An 18426-nucleotide genomic window follows, 5' to 3' on the forward strand; every position below is an offset into this window, starting at 1 on the left:
TAATATTAAAAAAAATAAACAAGGTTGGGTTCATCTCGAATTGAAAATTAAATGCATTTGGGTGAAATATCAAGTATACTCTTATTTGAGTATACTCCGACAAACCTTCAATTTCTATACATCTAATCAGAAGTTATTTTTCCACCATTATTTTTTTTTACACCAGTCGATGAAAATTTAGTATGAACTTTAATTATTAAACTTAAATCTAAGGCGTTTGGGCCTGATAATTTAAACACAACATTAATAATTCTTGTTTGTCCATTTATAATACCATTTATCACCCATATCATAAATAGTTGTTTGTTAAACTCCTACTTTTCAAAATCTTGTAAGTCTGCTTTTATTTTGCCACATCCTAAAAATAATAATCCCTTAAATTATGGCGAACTTAGATAAATTTCAATTTTATCAGCCCTTTCAAAAATTTTGGAAAAAGTAATGGAAAAACAAATTACCGCCTATGTTACTGGGGCCGTATTTTTGAAACCATTTGAATTTGATTCGACGAATTGATATTCGTATTTTTGACTGCATCGTATGCAAACTTTTTCGCATGCGGTGTCTCGAATGGGTATATACCATTCGAATTTCAAAGTTCTTGTGCGATTTTCAATTTGATTTTACTACTTTATTGAAAAAAAAAACAACTATAATCAAATGGCAAGATTAAACAATCTTGTGCAAAGAGGTGTCGTCGATGCACTGGAAGAGATTAAAACTCTGGCAGATAGAAGGAATAGGATGTTTTAGCTGAAAAATCTTGGGTGAATTTGCCGGACTTTAATAGCAGATGGAAAAATACATTGATTAGAGTAAGAACACCAAAACAAAAAAATTAATTTTTCAAAAAGAAAACGACTAAATACAGGATTTAAGTTTAACACATGACAAAAATATTATATGAATATGTATCGTCGTGCCGAAAAAAAACTGATGGGACATCAAAATTTAGGTAGGGAATTGTCTCCTGGTCTATTATAGTAAATCGCATTCCTTGGGTGTGGTATGCTTATGAATTTTTGGAGTCTTAATAATTCCATATTTAAATAATAATATTGATCCAAAACATTTGTATTTTTCGATATTTATATTTATATGGAACACATTTTATAAATAAACCAGAACTAACTAATGTTATCGTTTTTGATAATATGGAATACAAATACTTATTAAGCGCACCGTTGTTATCAATTACAGCTTGCAAACGTCGTGGCATAAGTGACATTAGATTCAGGAGCTTAAACGCTCTTAAGAGATATTATTCTTATTCTTAAGAGCGAATTATAAATGTAATTCATTGTGAAAAAAATATATATTTATTAATAAAGGGTTTTTATAAAAAAATTAAATTAAGTATAATGTTCTGATTTTTTTTACACAATTACATTAACAAATCCATATTTAATAAACCGGTAATGACCGGAAGATGACAGTCAGTACTCGGGAGCTAACCTCCTTTTTCATCCACAAATTTTCATACAAAAATCACAATTAAACAACTTAAGTAATTAAATGTAAATGGACGAAACTATCAGAAGTATATTAAAACCTATTTATTAGTTTGAAATTTGGCACCTTTGCTTCGTAAAAAATGGCGCATGCGCTATAATTTGTATGAAACAAATATGGTCGACGTTAGCGTTCGTATGCTATCTGTCATTGCCATGGTGAATTCAGGGCTGTCACAAATTTTATTAAATCTAAATACGGCCCTGATTTTTACGTCAACGCCAGTGGCTAAATAAATATTGACAGATAAGCCAGACAACCGGCATACTTAAAATTAAGTTTCTGGTATATTCTTCGGTTATTTGGTTCCATGCGTCATCTATCTTTAGGCCTGATTCATACTGATTTCTAGGCCTAAAGTTATCTTTATACATCTATTTTGCCATTTTACCCCAAACGTTTTCAATTGGGTTGACATCAGGGCCTTTCGAGGACCACGGTACAACTTGAATTCGTCTTTCGTCTAAATAGTTTTGAACTATACGGGCTGTATGTATAGGAGCATTATCATGTTTGAAGATAAAATCTTGCCCATAGACTACACCAACCGATGGCATCATAACATTGTACAGGATACTGCAATATCCTAAGGCATTAAGCCTTCCCTGCACTATTTGACAAAACGCCTAGTCCTCTAAAACTATTCTAGGCCCAAACGTTTATACTAAAACGTCCTATTTGATTAATGATTGATTACTAAACGTCCTCTAATGTGTTTATGTTTCATCATATCTGGTATTAGAACGCGGATTTTGCCATTATTGCATGATTGAAAGGTTTTTTCATCCGAAAATATTACTCTTGCCCATATGTTGCTTTGGTGTGCATGTTGATGGACAAATTCTAATCTTCTCTGTTTGTTTGCTTCAGTCAAAAATATTTTATTTGTTGCAGAGCAACTTTTAATTTAATCCTACTACGAGCTGTATTAGCAGAACCAGGAAAATGCGTGTCTTCTTTCGCCTTTATTGCTGTTTCACACGTATTGTTTCTTAGAAAGCTAACTAACTCTCTATCTTAAATGTCGTTTGAAATTTTTTGTCGACCAGAACCTGAATTTCATACAATAGCTCCATATTCTGCAATTTTTGCCTTAGCCAAGGAAACGGTATTTTTACTAATGCCCAATTCTTCTGCGATTCTTATAGGAACTCCATCCATGAGGCGAGTGTATAGTATCTTTTTGTTGAGGAGATAATGCGGCATTTTGAAAGAACGATTTTGTTGACGCGGCTGTCACAAAATCAAATTAACTTTGACATCAAAATACAGGGTGTAAATAAATAGATGCGAAAAAATTCAGGGGCTGATTCTTGGGTAAATTTTAAGAAAAAAACTTTATATGAATGTATGTCCTAAAACGCGTAACTTTTGAGATACCGGGTGGTAAAGATTGAAGAAAAATATATGTTTTTTTTATAATACCTGTAAAACTCCTGTAGATATTTTAATAAAATTTGGTATGCATTCCCTAGGCATTAAAAGGCATTTTCTGAACTTCACTCATTTTTTTTTTATTTGTACCAGTGACGTTCGTGTAAGGTTTAAACTAAATATTTTTGATGAAAAATATGGTACACCACTGTTTACTTAACCTTTTAACCCTTTTTATTTTTTAATTAACCTTTTAAATAATGTATTAACCTATTAATCTGTATTAATCCGTTAAATGTCTGCTAATTGTTGGTTGATTGTCAGTTCTTACCTCCTTTAAGGTAGAACCTTTTTTGTGCAATTTTGATCCATTTTATCAAAATGGCAAATTATTCAAATGCAGAAATGACTGGAAGAAATGAAATTGGAAGAAGCAGTACTTAATTTAATTGACACCAGTACTAGTAAAATTGGTCTGCAGCTACATGTCAATCATATGACGGTATGGACTATTTTAAAGGATCAGTTATTATATCCATATCATAGTGTTAATATTTGAAAAAAATATATCAAAGCTTTTTTGAGACACCCTGAATAATTTTTTTTCGCAAAAAATGCCTCGAAAATAAAAATAAAATCGACGGGCCCGAGCGATTTCTACAAAAAAACAATTTTTCGAAATATTTAATTTATTCCTTACTTTTTAACCAACCTGTATTTAACACTACGGCGTAATAGCAAATACTACCATGTTAATCATTTTTGAAGTAATATTTGTACTCTGTGTTTTTATTACCAGCCCTATTTATTTATTTCCATCCACCAGGAGAAGCAAATGGCAAGCGAAGTTTACATTACCTGCCAAATCATTATATTAAATATGCTAATCTGTAATCTACCTAATCTACCTTTTTCCGCTTTATTTATTAACTAGGTACTAAGTTTACCTATGCCCATGGATGATCAAAACTCTCCGAAATTTTAATTTTATTACTCTCTACCTATTTGAAATACAGTATAGTTCCCTTAACTCTAATAAAGCACATTATGGCGATGAACTTGTCCATTATTAGAAAATTTGGAGTATACACGTTTCAAAGTAACGAAAATATCTATTGGTATTATTTACTTAATTGTTTTATTACTTTAAATCTAATTTAAAATGACAAATAACTGTTGGCTATTATAAATATCTAATTTTTCTGTTTGGATAGAACGATCAGCACTTTCATAGATAAGATATGCGTAATTAAACACGGCTATTTATTGGCACATAACATTAAAAAAAATAACCACATAAAATTAAGTGATTCTTGGGTCTCATCAAATTTTTCTCATAAAAACTTTGCTGGTATTATCAGAAAATTATCAAACAAATTTTAACGTGCATGTGCACATTATTCACTGTATAGATTACCATCATCCACACGAATGAGAAATGAGTCAGATGTACGCGAACTAAAGCCGCACATATGAGGGCTTGCTGCATGGTGTCAACAATAAGGAATCATTTATGCCTTAATTTATCCCTTTTGATGTGTAACGTATAATTCGTATCAGTGGCTAATGAAAAGAGGCAGTATAAATAGCCGTGGGAGAACAATCTCCAGTATTCTCGTCTGGCTCGAAGAAACGGATAATGAAATTTGACCCTGTTACTTGGCGTCACTCAGGGCTCATTTATTGTAGTTGTAAGTGGGTTACTGAACAGTTGCCTTGAAACTGATGAATACTGTTTTTTTTCTTATGTGTTACAATTTGGCTCAAAGGCTCCACTTGATGAGATAATATTTTCTCTTTCTATATATTTCGTTCCCTCCAAACTATATTTCTGCTTTACCGTTGGAAATTCCTGAAACTGAAAATAAAGCTTCGTAACAGGAATTTCTGTTGAGCCCAATTTTCGAGAGAACAAAGAACGGCGTCTTGACGGTGGCGTCAGTGCCGTCATTCGGCGATTTGTTGGTTGTTTTTCGTGCCGGGCCGCAATAAGGCCTCTAAATATGTGTGTGTTAACAAATTATGTATACTTTTATTTAGGGCAGTGTGGTAAAAGTGTATTAATGATGATAATAATAATAATTCGATTGTTAATACCAATGCAAATTATAAAAAATACAGATATTTAACACGTTCGCGACGTGGTCTACCGGTGGTGCACGGGTGTATTTTGCTTTTATGGATTGAACCAAAATATTCGGCGATTCCTTAAAGGCGTTGATTGAGAATATGGTATACATTCTCAATATTTCCCATTTTCTCAATCAACGTTAAAGGTAACTCAGATAAAATAATAATATAGTTAGGTCCATGTCCAAGCAGCACAAATGTGCTTGAAATTGTCATATAGCACGCTATATAACATTATAAAATGCCATATACACACAAAGGTGCTCACATACATCACTTTACACTTCTTAATATTATTAATAATCAATGGATTTAAAGCCTAAAAGTTTTATACAGTGCTTTTCTTTGAAGTCCCCCCCCCATTTATTTTTTGAACGGGTCAAAAAAAATTTTTGAAACTTGGCATAAGTAAATTGGTCTATAGATACTATTTTTCACTGTAAACTAGGTAGTTGTAAATTCCAAGATGGCGGCTGGGCGACATCTTAAGAAAAAATTTTAAATAGAAAGGGGGGTCGTGTGGTACCTCATTTTAAAGGCCTCAATGAGTACTTTATAACCCTGAAATATTAGACCCATATCTTAACTCGTTTCAAAATGGCGGTCTAATAAAAAAGTTTTTTTTTTTATTTTAACGTTTTACATTTTTATGGTTTTTGAATAGGTAAAAATCAGTGTACGAAAATAAATGCGTCACTATTTTATTTTGACATAAAAACGACAGTTCTAAATGTCAAAATAACACATAAGCGCCATCTTGAATAAATGCATTAAATAGAAATCTTTTGTTACCTCATTTAAAAGGTTTTATTGAGTACTTTTAATATTTATTACATGGACTCGGTGGACTCCGTTTTGACCTGTCTAAAAGTAACAGCCAAAAAAATACACTGTTGCGATTTAATTAACGTTTTTAATAATAATATACAAATAATTTATAATTTTTGAATTTTGGATTTAAAGATTAACTTTTTGGTTTTTAAAGACTTACTGAACCGCCCTCGTATGTCACATTTCACTCTGTATAATAGCAGCTGCTTCTGTTGAGGAAAAAAAAAATTATAAGTATGTACATATTATATGCTATAAGTAGGTACGTTTATTTTAATAATAATGATATAATATACATATAGTTTATATTGATTCGTTTTGCCACTCTAGTGGATAAATATTAACAAAATAATTTGCAAATTTATCTCGGCCATTTAATGCTCTTGGATTCCCTTTGCTAAATGAATCAACTGTCAAATTGTCATGCGTTGTTCCTGCTTCAATGTTATCGCAACGGTTTCCATCTCTGACTCTTACAAAATTATGAAGAACACAACAGGCTTTAATTATGTCTTCAGCTAGATGAAAAATGCGCCATTTATTAGCTAATATACCAAAAGCACATTCAATGTACCGTCGAGCTCTGGATAATCTATAATTAAAAATTTTTTTGTTGTAAGATAAGTTTGATCCACCATAAGGTCTCAGCAAATTTTCTAATAGAGGAAATGCTTCACCATCTACTATAACAAAAGGATAATCTGTAGTAGCATCTCCTTCTATCACACATTGCAAATAGTACCATCGAAATAATTTTTATAATTATAAAACATAGAACCACTATTAGATGGCTGTATCAGTCTAATGTGTTTGCCATCAATCGCACCTATGCAGTTCGGAAAATTGGAATGTTTCTTGAATCCCTCAGCGATTTCCATCCACTTTTCGGCATTTAAAACTGGAAAAGCCATTTGCCTAACATGCGCCCATAGTGCTTTACAAACTTCTTGAACAATCAAACTTGCTGTAGATTTTCCAATTCTAAATGCATAGAGCAAATCCACAAATGAACAACCAGTTGCTAGGTACCTGAAAAAACATAAAATTTCGGTAATTTTTTAGGTCCTATGCTACAAAAAAAAATGGAAAAATGTCAGGGACAGATATTCCAAACACCTTTCCGAAAGTAAAGGCAAATCTGGGCAAGGCCGGAAAGGAAAAACCCCATATATGTTTGCCCAACAGCTCTCATTTTTGTCGGATGTGGTCCAAAGAAGGGCAACAGAGAGTTCGCTCGATGCAACACATGAATTGGCAGCCACAGATGATGAGACTGCAGCCACGCCTCAGAAGGGTACAGATGAAGATGCATCGATAGAGCCACCAGATCAACCAAATACAACCAAGCGGGAATCCCGAAAAAGGCAACAGCAACAGCATTATGGTGAAGAGCGCATTAAGAAGAAAAAAAATGATTCGGTAGAAACAGTTTTGTGTGAAGCTCTTTAAACACACACCGATATTCAAAAAGGAAAACTGATGAAAGAAAAAGAAAGTGTGGATGATGACAAGCATTTTTTGTTGTCATTGTTGCCATTTTTTAAAAAAATTCCAGTTGATAACAAGTTGTTGGTCAGAATGGAATTGATGGCTTTATTAAATAGGCATATTTGTCCACCTCCACACCAACATCATGCTACTACATTCTCCGAACCACCTAGTCACTTCCAACCCCACGTTGAACCACCATCATGGTATACACATTCATTGCCTCCACAGAATTCACTACCACAACATCAACCAACTTCAACACCACACCTTCAGAATCAGCCAGGGCCTTCTGGGCTACAACGAGTTGCGCCACCCGAATCCCAATTCTCACCATATTCTCTTGATGGTTCAGAGCATATGAGTTTATAGGCATATAAGTTTAATTTAGTTTTTTTTGTTTGTTTTTGTTTGTGTTTAAATATATTATATCTATATCTAGTTCATTTTTAGGCGTTTTTTTAAGACTTCCATTGAGTTAATACTATTTCGAGTAGATGTGGAGTAGGTAACTAAATCCTCATTAGGCAGGCAAACGGGGTATAACCAATAATTTAATAAAGACAAAAATTGTAGAAATAGGTATAAATTCATCACCTACCTTAAAGTTATCAAAAGCTTTTCTTGCACTGATATGCTATCTCTCATAATGGTATTAGCTTTTGTACATGGCTCTTGTATCAATAAAAGTAACTCCTGGTATGATTCCTTTGACATTCTGGTGAAATTTAAAAAAATTTCCGGATCTTCACAAATCTCCTTATAGATGATATTGAAATATCCTTTCTTGTTTCTTTCCATAACTATGGGATGTATCCATAGCTTACGTTTCGTTCTATTTTTTTTTTTGTTTTTTGCGTAATGCCAGTGCCGATGCCGCCAACAAAAATAAAAAATCATCTTCACTGTCGGAGTCCATTTTGCTCACGATAAATAAAAAACTGTAAACTGTACGCAAAGCTTGGCAACATCAAACTGATCTTGTAATTTTTCGTGCCGTTCGTAGTTGCAAAAGCCGTCGCGTGTGTTTTAAGTCGAGCGGCGGTCCACCGGCCGCCGTCGCGGCGCAAACCGCTTGCAAACCGCCTCGTGTGTTTTTACCCTTAGGCTAAAAACACACGAGGCGGTTTGCAAGCGGTTTGCGCCGCGACGGTTGTCGCGCCGTGGTCGAGCTCGACGCCTCGTTTATGGGACTTGTGAGCTTTGAAACAGACGGCGCCGCCTAATCCCATAAAACGCGGCGTCCGTCGCGCGTACCCTGCTCGATACCATGGGCCGCCGGCACGCCGCTTGGTTTTTATTGCTTTAGCGGCACTACCGCGGCACATCATTTACTTATCTTCTGTGTTGCAAACCACACGTAGGGCTTTTTGGTGCGTTTTTTTTTGTGCAGTGTTGAAAATTGTTCATTTATTATGGAAACCAGGGATTCAACATAGAAAACTTAATTACTGAGGTTCAATTGAGGCCAGCGATTTGGGATATGCGTGATGATAATTTTTCCTTTGGTATTAGCTTTTGTACATGGCTCTTGGATCAATAAAAGTAACTCCTGGTATGATTCCTTTGACATTCTGGTGAAATTAAATTAAATTTTCTGGATCTTCACAAATCTCCTTATAGATGGTATTAAAATATCCCTTCTTGTTTCTTTCCATAACTATGGGATGTATCCATAGCTTACGTTTCGTTCTATTTTTTTTTTTTTGGTTTTTTGCGTAATGCCAGTGCCGATGCCGCCAACAAAAATAAAAAATCATCTTTACTGTCGGAGTCCATTTTGCTCACGATAAATAAAAAACTGTGAACTGTACGCAAACCTTGGCAACATCAAACTGATCTTGTAATTTTTCGCGCCGTTCGTAGTTGCGAAAGCCGTCGCGTGTGTTTTAAGTCGAGCGGCGGTCCACCGGTCGCCGTCGCGGCGCAAACCGCTTGCAAACCGCCTCGTGTGTTTTTAGCCTTAGTAATAAAGACATTCCAGAGTTGTATCGGGACTTTATTAAACACATGCAAGAAAACGTATTGATAATTTCTCCTATCTTCTCCTAGACTTGATCAGAATAATATTGTAAATTCTTTTTTTTTTAATTAGAAAAAACTAATTAGAAACAAATTTGTTAGATGGATATTTATTTTCTCCAGAATAAATAAAAAAAAGAAAAAAAAAAGAGTTTCATGAAAATTCGATTACAAAACAAACATACTCATCGGATCAAAAACTCGAAAAGTTTTATAGAGACGCTCCACCACTTTTTCTTAAGTAAGCAAGCTTGTTTGCATTAGTGTCTAATCAGGAGTAAGGTTTAAAAGACGGGACATGCCGGAAATTGCCATACCAAAAACGCGTCAAGATAGAGTAAATATCTTTTAAGGGGTAGTTAAACGAAAAGGGGGTACTTTGGTGAGAAGCGAGTATGAATTGAATGTGGGTAAAGGCATTAAGCTCGACATTAATTTTTTGAATAATAAAACCTTTTAAAAAACTCGATATTTAATTTTTATCGAAGGCATAATTGATGACATTAAAGTTTAATATTAATAATTATTTATTTAATAAAGGAAAAAGAAAAAAGATAATACATAGTAATATTTCTTAAATGGGCGGAGTTCACTGTTAATTAAGTTATGTTGGCGCTGGTTTTGATACTTTGCTCCATTAATTTAATTTAAAATATTTAAAGTTCTTGTGTTTTGTTTTCGTTTATTGAACATTATTTAGATTTATATTCTTGCTGATTTTTCTCTTTCATATTTTTTAGGCAAGACAAAATCAATCAAGTTTATTGGTAATAATACATGTCTAGAAACCCATCATTTTTACAAGTCAAATCCTAACTAACTAACAACTTACATAGGTACACTACTTTAATACATAGACAAGACTTAGGATTTAATATTTTATTATGCGATTTAAAAGGTATATAGGTATATATCTGGTCCTCTCAAGGCGGCTAAAGTCCGGTACCAGACCCTCATTATTCCTTGTAGGATAATCATAAATGTCCTGATGGGTTCTATCGAGATGAAGATGTACAATAGACATTCCAGATATATGGCAAGGTAAGGTTTTCCAGAGATATGAACCTCTGACGACCCAGGTCTCTAATAAACTAGTTCGAGACAAAACACCACCTGATCCACCCTGAAAATCTTGGAAAATTAATTGTTTAGACAAAAACTGCCGAATACGTCAAATTTAATATTGAGGGGAACATTTATTAACAAAAATGGCGTTACTCTGAGGTCATATCCTCACCCTCTGTCAATTTTTTTAATGGAAATATGGATTGAGTGATACGAATTAAAAACTTGAATTAAAGGTAGTTTTATTCTCTACATAGTTCTATTTTTATTTTATCAATTCATTTTCAAGAAATATGAATAAACCCGGCTGACATTCTTCAAAAGTTTAAATCTTGCAATTTTGTTGCCTGCATAAATTTTACTTTTTTTTAATTGTCCAAATGTTATCTCTAATTATGAAAAAAGACATTTTTCGAAAATTCAAATTATTTTGACAAAAACATCTGGTCTATAATAGTAGTATATAGTACTATTATAGTACTGTTGATATTGATAGTATATAACACTATATACACAGTGCACTATATACACACAATATATACAGTGCATCCCAAAAGTTATGTCTGAATTCATTTAAAATTCAGGGAGTTGTAAAAAAAAAAGGCTCGGAGCCGTCGATTTTTATTTCAAGTTGCGCACTTTTGTACGTGAAGTTTGTATATACAGGGTTGCTCAAAAATAAATTACGACCATCAACTTAAATTTTTCAAATGAAAGCACCTTTTTTATTTCATTTTTGAATTTCACGTGGAATTCTACGTATGTTTCATGCAGCATGTTCTATACCTAAAGTCAACAGTTATCGAAAAAAAGACAACCAAACATTATTATTGAACTTCACCTTACGAGTCACCTTATCTCTGAGCATTTTTATACAGAGCAAAATTCCATTCATTCGTGTTTTTTTATTATTGGCTGGTGACCGTGAATTTTCATAGAAACTGTATGACAGTTGTACGCCAAACAGATATTGTCAAGTGTGAAGTGTACGAGCAAAGTTGCGGTTTTCACAATAGTAAAGTTAACGGAACGAGAAAAAATAGAAATTCTGTGCATGGTTGGGTTTGGTGGTAGAACACGTACTCAAGGAGAAGCTGCTCAATTATTCAATGAAATCCATCCTGATCGTCCTCCGATATGTAAAAAGGTGGTGAGTAGAATACAGGCTAAATGTAGAGAATTCGGTCATGTTAGAGATCTGCCGAAATCTGGGGCCGTATTTTCGAAACCATGCGAGAATCTTCGAATGCGAACAAAGTCGAGCGGCAAAATTCGCACACGAATTAAAAAGTGCATTTTTGAACAGCATTCGATATTTCATTCGCATGCGAACATGAAATGTAGTGGCAACGTAGCAAAGTCGAGTGCTATTGGAGGCCGTGTCAACCGGGATGAAGACGATAACGATTTTTTAACCTAACCTAAAATTTAAGTTTAAAAACATCAAGGAATTTTGAGGTTTTTTCATGGCGTTTCTTGGGTTTTTGCGAATTGACTTTTTTTTTAATGAATTCAAAAAATAAAAAATATTGCGGTTTTGTGTCGAGTGAGCGAAAGAAAGAACTAATTTCATTTATGGAAGAGCACCCGGAATTAAAGTCGGGCAATTTCACCTAAAATTTTTCGGCTAAAACTGCACAAGCCTTATATAAAACTAGTGGATAGATTACACAGTCTCAGGAGCACATAAAGATCACATCATCGTAATATGCTTAATCATTCTATCGTAATAGGCTTGCTTAATTTATATAATTTATTAAATTAAGCATCTGCATACATTTCAAATGGGTCAAGAAATGAAGAGTACATCCTATTCCTTCTATCTGCCAGAGTTTTAGTCTCTTCCAGTGCATCGACCACGTTTCTTTGCACAAGATTGTTTAATCTTGCCATTTGATTATTGCTATTTTTTTTTCAATAAACAATAAAAAAACACTACGAAAATACTTAACCAACTCACAAATTAAAAAAAAAACAAAGCTAGTTTAAAATCAAAACAAGACAAGTGGCAGAATCGCACACGAACTTGAAATTCGAATGGTATATACCCATTCGATCCACCGCATGCGAAAAAGTTCGCATACGAAGCGGTCGAAAATGCGAATATCGATTTTTCGTGCGAAATCCTCTAATTTCGTATGCGAATCAAAGTCGAATGGTTTCAAAAATACGGCCCCTGGTCGTCCTGCTCGAGATGAAAATGAGCAACTTGACGTTTTGCTTTCTTTGGAAGAAAATCCATGCACTCCTCTGTCGCAGATTGGTGCAAATGTACACATGGCGAAATCTATAATTCACCGAATAGTTAAAAAGCACAAATATCACCCCTACAAAGTTATTCCTGTGCAAGAGTTATTTGATGACGATTTCGATAGGCGAAATGAGTTTTGTGAACGCTTACAAAATATGTGCAATCTAAATAATAATTTAGTAACAAATATTTTTTCCGATGAAGCTACGTTCTGTTTGAATGGTAGTGTGAACAGACAAAATTGTCGATCTTGGGCAACAGAAAATCCGCATTGGATGATGGAGGTAAACACCCAGCACCCTCAAAAACTAAATGTGTGGTGTGGAATAGTCCGCGGAAGAGTAATAGGTCCCTTTTTCTTTGAACAGATTTTAACAGAACAAGTGTATCTCGATTTTCTCCAATTTGAATTAGTTCCAGCATTACTAGCTTTATGTCCATATCCATTGGACCCAGACTACCCTGACGAAGAACTAATTTTCCAGCAAGCTCCTCCGCACTATGCTGCCACTGTGCGTACATTTTTGGATGAAACCTTTCCCAATCAGTGGATAGGAAGGAGAGGACCCATCAAATGGCCTGCTAGGTCGCCTAACCTAACACCAATGGACTTTTTTTGTGGGTCGAACCTCAAGTCGAAGATATTTGTTAATAGGCCAAATAATCTAGACGACTTGAAAGAGAGAATTCGCAGAGAAGTACGCGCCATAACTCCGGAAATGATTGAAAATGTGCAACGAGACTTTATTGATCGCCTTGGATATTGTCAAGCCGTGAATGGCAACCATTTTGAACATTTAATTTAATTTTTGTTATTTTTTTATTTGTTACATGAATCGTCTTTTTTTCGATAACTGTTGACTTTAGGTATAGGACATGATGCATGAAACATACGTAGAATTCCACGCGAAATTCAAAAATGAAATAAAAAAAGGTGCTTTCATTTGAAAAAATTAAGTTGATGGTCGTAATTTATTTTTGAGCAACCCTGCATATACAAACTTCACGTACAAAAATGCGCAACTTGAAATAAAAATCGACGGGTACGAGCGTTTTTTTTTTCGGACACACCCCTGTATTTTAAATGAATTTAGACGTAACTTTTGGGATGCACTGTATATTGATAGTAGATAACAATGGTTTATGCACTTTAAGAAAGAGTTGAGTTGGTGGGTCTTTATTATTAACAAAATAAGTCTGCTAGACCAGCAGCACGTGCTTTTAATGGTAATCATCTAGATAGAAGGGGAAATCGCCCATATGTAATGAATTTGATGAGGAAGTTTTAAGAAACAGGCTAAAGTCAACACCCACTCAAAGACAAGGCCTTAGTGCTTGGCGCGTGACGTCATCGATGTGGGCCACCGATTTTTAAAAACCAAGGGATTTCATATGCTAATATCTCAATATTTGGCCTATTTTAAAAAATGCTAGGAATAGAATAGAGTTCAGGAAACATTCAAAGGTATGTTTTAGTTCTGGTTGAATGTCAGATTAAATATTATGGTGTAATATTAAATGCAGACTCCCAACTCCCCTACATCTGCGCCAAAATTCAACATATGTATTTAGGTATTTATAATACTTTTTTTATATCATTAAGTAGTAAAAAATGTTATTATATACACATAAATACATATATTTACTTTAAAAGCTTAAAAAGCTTATCATACTCCAGTTCATGTAATTCTTTAATTGCAGCAAAAGAAGCACATTTTTTTTTCAAAGTGTCAAAATCAGGAAAATAAAATTTTTGGTCTGGTTTAGAGTTAAGCCAATTATTAAATACACATTTAAGTAAGTGAACTGTGTCAAATAGGTAAAATAATGGTCTCTGATTATCTATGGGATGAGAATAAACAATGCTAAGTTGGTCTGCAGTTAAAAAATGACTCATGGCTTTCCCGTTAATGGCATTATTATCACTTGTAACACAAAAAACTATGTACCCAATCTCCTCGAAATTTTCAATAATTGTCTTAATAAAATTATGAAGTATGTCTGATGTAATTTTGGAGATGGGAGCTATGTGAACTACTTCCTTAAAGCTGGAACACACACTTGTAATCATAAAAGTCAATGCCGAGGAAGCTAGAGACTTATTATTTACTGATGTTCCAGTGATATTACCGCCTTTATAGTCCATGTAAGGGTCAATATGAATTTCATCAAAAAGTAGTGTCACAAATCTCTCATGATCCTTTAGTAAACTAAACACATTTGGGGCATAAGTTAAAAACATTTTTTTTTTCATCTATGTGGGGATCGGTTATGTGTTTGTTATAAATACCCATTATAGTTTGAGGATGTGGTAAAAATAGGTATCCATAACCTCTTAAATACTTGTATGCATGAGGACTAATAGTATAGATTATAGAAGTCAAAATTATTGTACTACATACTTGAATATCTGTACCTTTCCTTTGCAGTTATAAGCAAAGCTAATTGTTCACAAATAAAATCTAAAGCATGCACTATTTTGTTGTCTTCAATGTTTTTAAAACTTTTTAGTATGTTTGACACAAAATCGAACACACATTTCATTTTATTTATGTCATTTGATGGTTTGACATGACTGAGAATAGTATTGCCAAGGGTATTGGTAGCAGTCTCGGTAGCAGCATTTGGATTTAAGTCACAGTCGGGGTTGTCATTATTGGTAACATTTTCCTCCAAAGGCAGGGTAATAATAGTAAGGTCTATTGCTTCAAGTCATGCATACAAATCATCTAAACTATGGGAAGTATATGGAGTTTTAAATTTTGATGTTAAAACACAAACTGGCTCGCTATATAAAAAGTTTCATATAATATTCATATCCTAATAACATTTAAATTAAAAACAATTGCCCAATTAATGCATGGACCAGGTGTGTATTAAATTTTAAAAATTGTTAGCTTTTTGCTGTCTTGAGACTCACTGTGAGCAGTATCTTTCGGTAGTTTAAAAGCAGAACATTTTTCAATAAACTCTTCAAAACTGTCAAAATTATTTTGTTTCTCATGCTCGCCAAGTCAATTTTGCTTAATTCAAGGGCTTTTGCTAAATTCAACTCGTCAATATTTTTAATCCTTTCATCTTTACTTGGCAGTATTTTTATAGTTTTTGACAAATAACTAGGGCAATTTAAAAAAATAGATGGTGTACAGTCTTCTTTTAGCCGTGGTTTTAGTAATTATTTTGTACAAATTTTACCTGTGTTGGAATCTTGAACTTAAGTACTCTTTATTATACTAAAGTATGTGAAGCTAGAAAATGAGCTTCACATACTTTGGTGTTTGTGGGCTCAAAGTCATCTCTGTGTATGGCTTTTACCCATTTTCGCCTTAGATTTATATCCTTAAGAAAACTTAAGACATGCACTTTAGGTCCGTTTTTATAGTTTCCGTTACAACCCGGAACACAGCACTTTTGAGGCATATTTAAACTCTGGTATTAACTACAAGCCGAGGGAGAGATAGGAGAAAAACATTAAATTAAACACGAACTAAAGTATTAAAATCTGATATAAACAAATAAAACCGCGGCGTCGCCCGGCCGGTGCGCCGGAGAACCAGTTTCTCCGAGGATTTTTCTAGTCCGAAAATACGATTTTGCGATTTCAAAGTACGCGAAGATTTTACATAAATATAACATACACGTTTCGCGGAAATAAACAGTTCCGATTTTAGAAAAAAACACAAAAATTAGCTAATGTTTACTGCGGATCTCATCAGAAATACCGGCAACCACAGAACATAAATATAAACAACCTAACCTCTCGTTTCATCAGGTGGCGCAACTAGTAGTTGCGCCGTCGTCAGATTTATATAGAAAGAACTCCTATTGGCAAGTAGCAAGGTATTAAATAAATGATAAAATTTGAAAAAATGGAAGTTTAAATTATAAAAAGAGAAATAAGGATGCACTCTTTTTTAACTAAATTATTGTAAAGTAAGAGCAGTTAAAGATATAGATTTGATTATTTTAAGATAGTAATAGATCATCCTAACGTTCACGACAATCTGCAAAGTCTGGCAGCGTTGAAGCCAGCCTTCAAACTAAACTGTCAACAGCTGAATTCACCCGAAAATCAACCTGAAGTGCATGGCCCAAACGCGTGACGTCACGAGCAAAATTTTTTGGAGCGCTTTGTCCTTTTGTAGAGGTGTTATTGCTAAAGTACAAAATAGAAAAAATAAGTTCAGCATCCAGTGAGAAATGAAGTGGTAGAAATTACAGTGTTGGGTCAAGTTGAGATGGAACTTAATACATCTGCTCGAAAAATTGCTTCTGCATCTGGCATATACTGTTTGTTACTCGGACGAACGCTCTTTTTATTTACATGGTGAAGTCAATAAACAGAAGTGTCGATATTGGAGCGACACTAATCCCCATTTATTTCGAGAAACTCATATGCAGCGACGTTAAAAGGCTTGTATCCTGGTAGATCATATTGTTGGACCTTTTTTATTAATACAAATCTTAATGCTGAAAATTACTTGAAACTTCTGCAGGACGCCATGAATCCCAGAATAACTAAGTTACTTGTAAAAGATGATAACCTAGAAAATGAACTGATGTTTTAACAAGATGGGGCACCGTCACATTATGCTGCTGCCATACGTCATTTATTGCACGAAGTTTTTCGGCTCTGGACGGCTGCCGGAGAGATACCGTAGAATGGCCTGCTAGATTTCCAGATCTTACCCCTTTCGATTTTACATAAGGTATATAACCAAAGTCGTTGCCACAAAGCTGCTGACTCGTGTGCGCAAAAGTTTTGAACAAAAATGTTATTTTTGTCTGGGTGTCAACGGAGATCATTTTTAACATTTAATAAAATAGGTGTTAGGTACTTCTATTTTTCTCATTTAAAATAAGGTTTATTTTTTATATGAATAGGGCTATGTAGAGAATAAATACCTGTAATTCAAAGTATAACTCGACCCCAATTCCCATTTAAAAAAATTGACATGGGGGCTCTGGGGGGTGAGCGGATACTGTCAGATAAATGCAATTTCTGTCAATAAATGTCTCCCTCAATTTTAAATTCGACGTATTCGGTCGTTTTTAGCGAAACAATTTATTTTTGAAGATTTTCAGGGTGGACTGTTTTGTCTCGAACGCATTGTTTTGATTCGGACATTTGCTGTCCATACTTTGCCATGACAAGATGGCATATGTAAGTATCCATAATAAGTCATTGGAACAGTCTGCCTTAAAGCCACTTTCACAAAATTTTGAAACAAAAAGAAGTTATGACATAGCTTTTTAGAGAGATGAATGGTATCATTTTCCCAAGTGAGCCCTGGATCCCAAGAAATGTAACCTCCTCAGCTCAGTTCGCCAATCAGTCATTCAGTATCTTCATAAATGTAACGTTCGTGATCTGTAATTCTAACATATAGAGGGATAACTTATTGCACCAGAACCCCTAAATATGTGTCTTTCTGGATTTTCGAGACCAATGCCTCAGATGCATGATAACTTTGGTAGTATGTGGTGTCATCAGCGAATAAACCACAACTGTTGGCAAAATGCAAGATCACCTAGTCCTGATCCCTATAGAGCCCTAAATCGTAAAGGAGTATAGAGAAACAATCTTGTTAAAGAGACGCATTGAAATCTATTTAAAAGATATGAGGCAATCAATGAAACTGAATTGCCATGAACATTGTAGAAACTCAGTTTTTCTAGAATACTGTGTGATACACAATCAGATGCTTTGGTGAGATATAGAAAAGAGGCAAACGTGTTCAGAGAAATCCTCA

The 18426-nt window shown here is 34.2% G+C and overlaps 1 protein-coding gene and 1 long non-coding RNA gene across 3 annotated transcripts in view; one reads left to right on the forward strand and one right to left on the reverse strand.

The window, feature by feature from the left end:
* Positions 1-18426, forward strand: part of LOC126740739 (failed axon connections) — a 224499-nt gene that overhangs the window by 79485 nt on the left and 126588 nt on the right. The window lies entirely within an intron of this gene.
* On the reverse strand, positions 6136-8185 carry LOC126740766 (uncharacterized). The gene is made up of 2 exons (XR_007661996.1): positions 7937-8185; positions 6136-6876 (listed from the first exon to the last, which is right to left on the reverse strand). It is a non-coding gene; the product is annotated as an uncharacterized LOC126740766 (long non-coding RNA).

The sequence above is a fragment of the Anthonomus grandis genome, chromosome 9 (genome assembly GCF_022605725.1).
Source record: "Anthonomus grandis grandis chromosome 9, icAntGran1.3, whole genome shotgun sequence".
NCBI lineage: Eukaryota > Metazoa > Arthropoda > Insecta > Coleoptera > Curculionidae > Anthonomus > Anthonomus grandis.